The sequence below is a fragment of the Mobula birostris genome, chromosome 2, assembly GCF_030028105.1.
Source record: "Mobula birostris isolate sMobBir1 chromosome 2, sMobBir1.hap1, whole genome shotgun sequence".
NCBI lineage: Eukaryota > Metazoa > Chordata > Chondrichthyes > Myliobatiformes > Myliobatidae > Mobula > Mobula birostris.
Window position 1 is genome coordinate 191576176 of NC_092371.1, and position 9986 is coordinate 191586161.

Here is a 9986-nt window from a genome sequence, read left to right on the forward strand (position 1 = left end):
TGGCAACCTGGCACTCAACGTCAGTAAGTCAAAAGAGCTGATTGTGGACTTCAGGAAGGGTAAGATGAAGGAACATATACCAATCCTCATAGAGGGATCAGAAGTGGAGAGAGAGGCAGTTTCAAGTTCCTGGGTGTCAAGATCTCTGAGGATCTCATGTGGTTCCAATATACCAATGCAGTTATAAAGAAGGCAAGATAACGACTATACTTCATTATGAGTTTGAAGAGATTTGGTATGTCAACAAGTACACTCAAAAGCTTCTATAGATGTACCGTGGAGAGAATTCTGACGGCTGTATTACTGGTCTGGTGTGGGGGGGGGGGGGGTGGCAGGGGGTTACTGCACAGGTCTGAAAGAACCTGTAGAGGGTTGTAAATTTAGTCGGCTCCATCTTGGGTAGTAGCCTACAAAGAACCCAGGACATCTTCAAGGTGCGGTGTCTCGAAAAGGCAGTGTCCATTATTAAGGACCTCCAGCACCCAGGGCATTCCCTTTTCTCACTGTTACCATCAGGCAGGAGGTACAGAAGCCTGAAGTCACACACTCAGCGATTCAGGAACAGCTTTCCCTCTGCCATCCTATTCCTAAATGGAGATTGAACTCTTGAACACTACCTCATTTTTAAAATATACATTATTTCTGTTTTTTGCACCATTTTTAATCTATTCAATATATGTATACTGTAACACACATCAAAGTTGCTGGTGAACGCAGCAGGCCAGGCAGCATCTGTAGGAAGAGGTGCAGTCGACGTTTCAGGCCGAGACCCTTCGTCAGGACTAACTGAAGGAAGAGTGAGTAAGGGATTTGAAAGTTGGAGGGGGAGGGGGAGATCCAAAATGATAGGAGAAGACAGAAGGGGGAGGGATGGAGCCAAGAGCTGGACAGGTGATTGGCAAAAGGGGATACGAGAGGATCATGGGACAGGAGGTCCGGGAAGAAAGACAAGGGGGGGGGGACCCAGAGGATGGGCAAGAGGTATATTCAGAGGGACAGAGGGAGAAAAAGGAGAGTGAGAGAAAGAATGTGTGCATAAAAATGCTTTCTCTGGTGGACAGAGCGTAGATGTTCAGCAAAGCGGTCTCCCAGTCTGCGTCGGGTCTCGCCAATATATAAAAGGCCACATCGGGAGCACCGGATGCAGTATATCACCCCAGTCGACTCACAGGTGAAGTGTTGCCTCACCTGGAAGGACTGTTTGGGGCCCTGAATGGTGGTAAGGGAGGAAGTGTAAGGGCATGTGTAGCACTTGTTCCGCTTACACGGATAAGTGCCAGGAGGGAGATCAGTGGGGAGGGATGGGGGGGACGAATGGACAAGGGAGTTGTGTAGGGAGCGATCCCTGCGGAATGCAGAGAGAGGGGGGGAGGAAAAGACGTGCTTAGTGGTGGGATCCCGTTGGAAGTGGTGGAAGTTACGGACAATAATATGTTGGACCCGGAGGCTGGTGGGGTGGTAGGTGAGGACCAGGGGAGCCCTATTCCTAGTGGGGTGGAGGGAGGATGGAGTGAGAGCAGATGTACATGAAATGGGGGAGATGCGTTTAAGAGCAGAGTTGATAGTGGAGAAAGGGAAGCCCCTTTCTTTAATAAAGGAAGACATCTCCCTCGTCCTAGAATGAAAAGCCTCATCCTGAGAGCAGATGCGGCGGAGACGGAGAAATTGTGAGAAGGGGATGGCGTTTTTACAGGAGACAGGGTGAGAAGAGGAATAGTCCAGATAGCTGTGAGAGTCAGTAGGCTTATAGTAGACATCAGTGGATAAGCTGTCTCCAGAGACAGAGACAGAAAGATCTAGAAAGGGGAGGGAGGTGTTGGAAATGGACCAGGTAAACTTGAGGGCAGGGTGAAAGTTGGAGGCAAAGTTAATAAAGTCAACGAGCTCTGCATGCGTGCAGGAAGCAGCGCCAATGCAGTCGTCGATGTAGCGAAGGAAAAGTGGGGGACAGATACCAGAATAGGCACGGAACATAGATTGTTCCACAAACCCAACAAAAAGGCAGGCATAGCTAGGACCCATACGGGTGCCCATAGCTACACCTTTAGTTTGGAGGAAGTGGGAGGAGCCAAAGGAGAAATTATTAAGAGTAAGGACTAATTCCACTAGACGGAGCAGAGTGGTGGTAGGGGGGAACTGATTAGGTCTGGAATCCAAAAAGAAGCGTAGAGCTTTGAGACCTTCCTGATGGAGGATAGAAGTATATAAGGACTGGACATCCATGGTGAAAATAAAGCAGTGAGGGCCAGGGAACTTAAAATCATCGAAAAGTTTAAGAGCGTGAGAAGTGTCACGAACATAGGTCGGAAGGGATTGAACAAGGGGTGATAAAACAGTGTCGAGGTATGCAGAAATGAGTTCGATGGGGCAGGAGCAAGCTGATACAATAGGTCGGCCAGGACAGGCAGGTTTGTGGATCTTGGGTAGGAGGTAGAAACAGGAAGTGCGGGGTGTGGGAACTATATGGTTGTTAGCAGTGGATGGGAGATCCCCTGAGCGGATAAAGTCGGTGATGGTGTGGGAGACAATGGCCTGGTGCTCCTTAGTGGGGTCACGATCGAGGGGTAAATAAGAGGAGGTATCCGCGAGTTGTCGCTGTGCCTCGGCAAGGTAGAGGTCAGTACGCCAGACTACAACAGCACCCCCCTTATTGGCGGGTTTAATAATAAGGTTAGGATTAGTGCGGAGGGAGTGGAGAGCAGAGCGTTCGGAAGGAGTGAGGTTGGAATGGGGACAAGGTGCGGTGAAGTCGAGACGGTTGATGTCCCGTCGGCAATTAGCGATAAAGAGATCCAGAGCAGGCAGAAGACCAGAGCGGGTGTCCACGAAGAAGAGGAGGGTTGAAGACAGGAGAAGGGGTCATCGGTGGGGGTGGAAGAGTCCTTGCCGAAGAAGTAGGCTTGGAGACGGAGACGGCGGAAGAAAAGTTCCGCATCATGGCGAACACGGAACTCGCTGAGGTGTGGGCGAAGGGGGACAAAGGTGAGGCCCTTACTGAGGACCGAGCATTCTGCCTCCGACAGTTGAAGGTCGGAGGGGATGGTAAAGACCCGGCACGGATGAGAGCTCGGATCAGAGGGGGGAGGGGGGAGGCTGGGGGTGTCAATGGAGAGGGGAGGGTTGGGGTGAGAGGAGGATGGAGCCCCCGAGGGCCCAGGAGTTGACGGCTGGATCTGAGGAAGACGGGGCTGCGGAGTGGTAGTGGGGGAAGGGGAGACGGGAGTCACAACAGCAGCACATAAAGACCCGGCCTGGAGTTCAAGGCTGGAATCTGGAAAGCTGGGATCAGAGGGGGGAGGGGGGAGGCTGGGGGTGTCAATGGAGAGGGGAGGGTTGGGGTGAGAGGAAGATGGAGCCTCTGAGGACCCAGGAGCTGATTGGTGAGCTTCCCCCACCAATACTCTGCAACCCCGTCTCCTTCAGATCCCATCGTCAGCTCACTGGGAGATCCTGCTTTCTCTGGCGGACAGAGCGTAGGTGTTCAGCAAAGCGGTCTTCTGGCGGATAGAAAGCAGGATCTCCCAGTGGCCACACATTTTAATTCCACATCCCATTCCCATTCTGACATGTCTATCCACGGCCTCCTCTACTGTAAAGATGAAGCCACACTCAGGTTGGAGGAACAACACCTTATATTCCGTCTGGGTAGCCTCCAACCTGATGGCATGAACATCGACTTCTCTAACTTCCGCTAAGGCCCCATCTCCCCCTCGTACTCCATCTGTTACTTATTTTTATGCACACATTCTTTCTCTCACTCTCCTTTTTCTCCCTCTGTCCCTCTGAATATACCTCTTACCCATCCTCTGGGTCCCCCCCCCTTTGTCTTTCTTCCCGGACCTCATGTCCCATGATCCTCTCGTATCCCCTTTTGCCAATCACCTGTCCAGCTCTTGGCTCCATCCCTCCCCCTCCTGTCTTCTCCTATCATTTTGGATCTCCCCCTCCCCCTCCAACTTTCAAATCCCTTACTCACTCTTCCTTCAGTTAGTCCTGACGAAGGGTCTCGGCCTGAAACGTCGACTGTACCTCTTCCTACAGATGCTGCCTGGCCTGCTGCGTTCACCAGCAACTTTGATGTGTGTTGCTTGAATTTCCAGCATCTGCAGAATTCCTGTTGTTATATGTATACTGTAATTGATTTACTTATTAATTATTACTGTTTTTTATTTCTTCTATTTTATGTATTGCACTGAACCGCTGCTGCTAAGTTAACAAATTTCGCGTCATATGCCGGTGATAACAAACCTGATTCTGATTCAAGCTGCCTGCTCCCATCAATCGCACTGGTACCATAGCCGTCTATACCCCTATCATCCATATACCTATCCAAACCTTACATAAATGTTGAAATCAAGCTCGCATGCACCAATAGTGCTGGCAGCTCATTCCATACTCCCACAACCCTCTGAGTGAAGAAGTTTCCCCTCCTGTTCCCCTTAAGTTTTTCACCTTTCACCCTTAACCCATGGCCTCTGGTTGTATTCTCACCCAACTTCAGTGGAAAAAGCCTGCTAGCATGTATCCTATCTATATCCCTCATAATTTTGAATACATCTAGCAAATCTCCTCTCAATCTTTTACAATCCAAGGAATAAAAAGTCCAAACCTATTCAATCTTTCCTTATAACACTGGTCCTCCAGTTCCAAAAATATCATAGTAAATTTTCTCTGCATACTTTCAAACTTATTTACATCTTTCCTGTATGTAGGTGACCAAAACTGCATGCAGTACTCCAAATTAGGCCTCACTAACGTTTTGTTCAACTTCAACATAACATTCGATCTCTTGTACTCAACACTTTGCTTTTTGAAGGCCAGTTTGCCGAAAGCTTTCTTTTCGAACCTATCTACCTGTGACGCCACTTTCAATGAACTATGGACCTGTATTCCCAGATCCCACTGCTCTACTGCACTCCTCAGTATCCAACTGTTCACCGTGTAAGACCTACCCTTGTTGGTACTACCAATATGCAACACCTCGCACTTGTCTGCATTAAATTCCATCTGCCATTTTCCAAGCCGATCCAGATCCCGCTGCAAGCCATGATAGCCTTCCCTGCTGTCCTACACTGGTATCATCCACAAATTTGCTGATCCGGTTAACCACATTATCATCCAGATCACTGATATAGATGACAAACAATTACAGACCCACCCAGCACCGATCCCTGTGGCGCTCCACTTGTCGCAGGCCTCCAGTCAGAGAGGAAACCATCTACCACTACTTTCAGGCTTTTCCCACAAAGCCAGTGACTAATCCAATATATCTGAATCTTCTTGACCACCTGTCCTTGCGGGACCTTGTCCAATGCCTATCTAAAGGCCACTGCTGTGCCTTCATTAACTTTGCTGGTAACTTCCATGAAAAACTCTATAACTTTGGTTAGACATAACCTACCAATCAGGAAGCCATGCTGACTATCCTTAATCGGACCATGACTATCCAATACTTATATATCCAGTCCCTTAGAATGCCTTCCAATAACTTTCCCATAAATGATGTCAGACTCACCAGTTTATAATTTCCTGGTTTATGTTTAGAGCCTTGTTTAAACAGGTGAACAATATTGGCTATCCTCCAATACTCTGATACCTCCCCTGTCTTTAAGGCTGATTTAAATATCTCTGCTAGGGCCCTGGCAATCTCTGTACTTTCCTCCCGGAGTGTCCGAGTGTACACTTTGTCAGGCTCTGTGGATTTATCCACCCTAATCAGAATCAGGTTTATTATCACCGGCATGTGACGTGAAATTTGTTAACTTAGCAGCAGCAGTTCAATGCAATACGTAACTTACATCAGGGTAGCATACACCTCCTCCTCTGTAATCTGTATAGGGTCTATGAAGTTGATGCCACTTTGCCTCACTTCTATAGGCTCTGTGTCCATCTCCTGAGTAAATATAGATGCAAAAAAATTATTTAAGATCTCTCCCATCTCTTTTGGCTCCACACATGGATTACCATTGTGATCTTCCAGAGGACCAATTTTGTCCCTTGCAATCCTTTTGCTCTTAACATATCTGTAGAATCTCTCAAGATTCTCCTTCACATCTTGTGCTAATGCATCCTCATGCCTTCTTTTAGCCCTCCTGATTTCTTTCGTAAGTGTTCTCTTTCATCTCTTATACCCCATTAGCATATTTGTTTTTCCATATTGGTTCCAACCTGAGTATAACTGGTACGCAGTTACTTTTTTTGTTAACCAGGGCCTCAATATCTCTTGGAAACACGTTCCTGCAGATGGTGTGTGAACACGCAAACAGGACCAACATGTCAGAGTGCTGGATTTGTATGAGGACTCCTAACCCTGCCATGGAAGGGATGCCATTAATACCCATCCCTTTTGATGACAAGGAAAAGGGCTGTTGGGAGAAATTGTTCAGCTTCTTGGGTTTTGGCATTCTGTTTAGGGCAGTCGGAAGGGAGTATTCCAGCCAACCTCTCCGCATAGTATGGTAGCAGCCTTAAAGAACTTGACACCTAGTAGCCCCCGGTGGAGTAAGTGCTTTAATGGCTGGTACTTCCTCACATATGATTTATTTAACTCAAAGGCCTGACTCTGAAAGTGATTTCCCAACTGAAAGGGAAGGGAAAGGAACGTTGGTGTAGGCGATATGATGAGCACAGGTCCAACCATTTGCTGAGATATAGCGAGTACGAGCAGCAGCGGTATCCTGGGACAACTGTGTCTACGACGAGTGGTGCTGTAAAGACAGGCAGTCCCTGGTCATTGAATGGCACTCACTGGATATGCAGCTCCCAGGCCTACCTGTGGCTCCTTACGGGGTGGTACAGCTGCTGGTATCTGGGGTACGTAGTGCTGTACATACACCACCTCAGTGCCCTGGCTGAGCACCCAGCCTTTGTTGGTCGGCATAGTAAGAGGGCTATCACAGAGGCAGAAAGGTTTTGGATGATAGTCTCTCCCAAGTATGGTACAGCCAGGCTGTCCTGGGAAATGATACGCATGGTCTCTGCTGGCTAATGAGTCAGCCATAGTACTCAAGGATACAGAGGATGCACTGATCTATGTTTTGGCTGAAATGATGGCTATTCAAATGACTACTTTGCAGAACTAGACAACCTCCTCACAGAGAAAGGTGGTATTTGTGCTGTTATCAGTCAGCTGCACCTACATTCCTGTCTAGTTGGAGAACATCTTCACTGAGCTGATCACATCCTACGGGTTGCTGGATAATATTAGGACAGTGGGGGGGGGGGTAAGCTCCATAGTTATTACATTCTGGGAGGAAGCTGGTGGTCTTTTGGGGTGCTAGGAGATTGGTGGGCTACTGTAGTACACTGAGTGGTGACCACTGGGTACTGTAATTTTGCATTTTATATGTAGTTTCATGTGGTGTTTACAGGGGTTACACTAGCTTGAGAGCTGGATTGTCCTGGTGTCACATCTTTTGATGGGTGGAATGTAATCAAAGGGTTAGCTCGCTTGCTAATCGAAAGTCATTTCCGCTGTGCCGGTCTTCGATTGACCTGTTCGAAGGATATGGCAATTCTTTCCCATTGGTTGGCATCTGGTTCTGGGAGCTTCAGAGATAAGAATAGCAGATATGTGGGCACTAAGTACCGCTGTGTGCCCAGGTTCTACCTGTCACCCTGGCTGCTCAGGTTGGGTCTGGCCCCTTTCCCGCGCAACACCCCCGTCAGCTGGTCATTGCCGCCATACCTGTCCTTCGCAGAAAAGTTCTTCCAGTTCAATGCCTTTGACCACAGGGCCATCAGGCAGTGGTCGGCACGTAATGTCCTGTAGGCACTGCAGGGGAAGGATGAGATGGACACAGTGGGGTGGTTCCCTGAGCAGACCGTCCGGTACACCTGGCAAATTTCCTCACCGCCAGACCTCACCAGCAGGCACCAAGACCTCGCCCGGCTGGTGGTGAGAGGGGACCTCCCTGTCAGATCCCTCCCGTACGCCCGAAACATCGTCTCCACACCCCGCTACCCACGGGAGCACTGTAATGAGGCGGAATCAGTGACTTACCTCTTTGCACACTGTAGGTTCACGAAGAAGGTGTGGAGGAGTATGGAAGGGACGGTGTCGAGATTCATGCCCAGCAGCTGCGTAACTGAGGACTCTCTGATCTACGGGCTGTTCCCGGGGACGCACATGGAGACCAACATCTGGTGCTGCTGGCAGATCATCAACTCGGTGACGGACGCTCTTTGGTCAGCCCGAAACTTGATGGTCTACCAGCACATGGAGATGTTCGTGGCTGAATGCTGCTGACTGACACATTCTCGCCTGCAGGAGTACGTGCTGAGGGATGCACTCAAACTTGGTGCAGCCACCGCGAAGGCCCGTTGGGGAAGGACCACAGTTTAGGGTTCGTCACCCACGGGAGTGGGAGGGGTCGGGTGGGGAGGAGCATACCCCTCATTAGCGGTGTGGATAGATGAATCAACATAGTGCCACAGGAGTGGCTGGAAATGTGGAAGGGTAAAGACCGTAAAGGAACTTTGGTAAAGGAATGAGAGTCAATGCCTGGTTTTTATTGTAAATAGTTTTATTGTAAACAAGTCTTATTCTTGACTGAGGTTTGAGAGTCAACGAATGACTTATTGTAAACATCTTTATTTTGAATAAGGATTGAGAGCCAATGCATGAATTATTGCAAATAACTTTATATATTGAATAAGTACTCAGAGTCAATGAATGTTTTTTTTGTATATAAATTTATTTTGTAATATTTCTGAATAAAGTATATTTTTGGGGAAAAAAAGCACATATGAGGTCACGCATCATGCTGAAGAAGCATTGAGTAAGTGTGCTACATATATTAGAGGGCCCATGTGCATTTTTAACTAATTACCTGTTGAATGTTTAGTTCTGTAGTTGTGTGACTCGGGTATACTTAAAATACCTGTTGAGTTTAAAATGTTACTGAACGTTTAGAGTTGTAGCTTTTGTTACTTAGAGTGGCTTAGATGAGCACTTATTGACAAATGGTTGGTTGTGTGTTCCTTACTGTTTGCTTGTAAATAACTGGTTAATGCACTTACTTGTAATCAGTGTCTTCCGTCCCACTTACCAAAACTGCGAAACTACTTCCCCATAACAGCAGCTATACTTCATTAGGAATTTGAGGAGTTTTGGAATGTCATCAGAAACCCTTGGGAATTTCTGTAGATTTTGTGGAGAGAATTCAGACTGATTACATCATCATCTGGCATGGAGCCACCATTGCACAGGATTATTATAGGTTTCAAAGGATTGTAGACTCAGCCACGTTCATCATGGGGACAAGCCTCCCCACCATCGATGACAGCTTCTGAAGATACTGCTTCAAGAAGGTGGCATCCATCACCATCAGAACATGCCCTCTTCTCATAATTACCATCAGGGAGGAGCTACAGGAACCTGAAGACCTACACTCAATGTTTTAGGAAGAAATTCTTCCCCTCTTCCATAAGATTTCTGAACGGTCCATGAGCTCATGAACACAACCTTGCTATTCCTCTTTTGCTTGACTTTATATTTTTATTGTAATGTATAGTAATTTGTTCTGCCTGCACTGTACTTCTGCCAGAAAACATTTCACAACTTACGTCAGCAACAATAAACCTGATTCTGATCCCAAGAGCAATGAGGACTCTGTTGCTCTCCGTGAATTTCCAAGAATAGAATCAATAAAGAATTCACAGTAGCTTCACAATTTTATTATGAAGTTGCAAAAGGCTCTGTGCCTTGTTTGCTGTCAAGTAGATTCTTTGGCATCACTGAGACACTTCAGTGAATCAGTTAACTGGAAAGAAATTCCATATTTTATTTTCTGTCTAATAGGCATGGATTGTTAAGCATTAAAATGACTGAAAGAAAAATATTCATTTTGGAAATAAATTCTACAAAATACTTTATTTGTAAATGGCTATTGAGGCTGGAGGATAGGAAACTACTTAAGGCATAAATACTCATTGTTCTTGAAGAAACCCCACAGGTTCAGTTCATTACAGTTGTTCTAACAAAA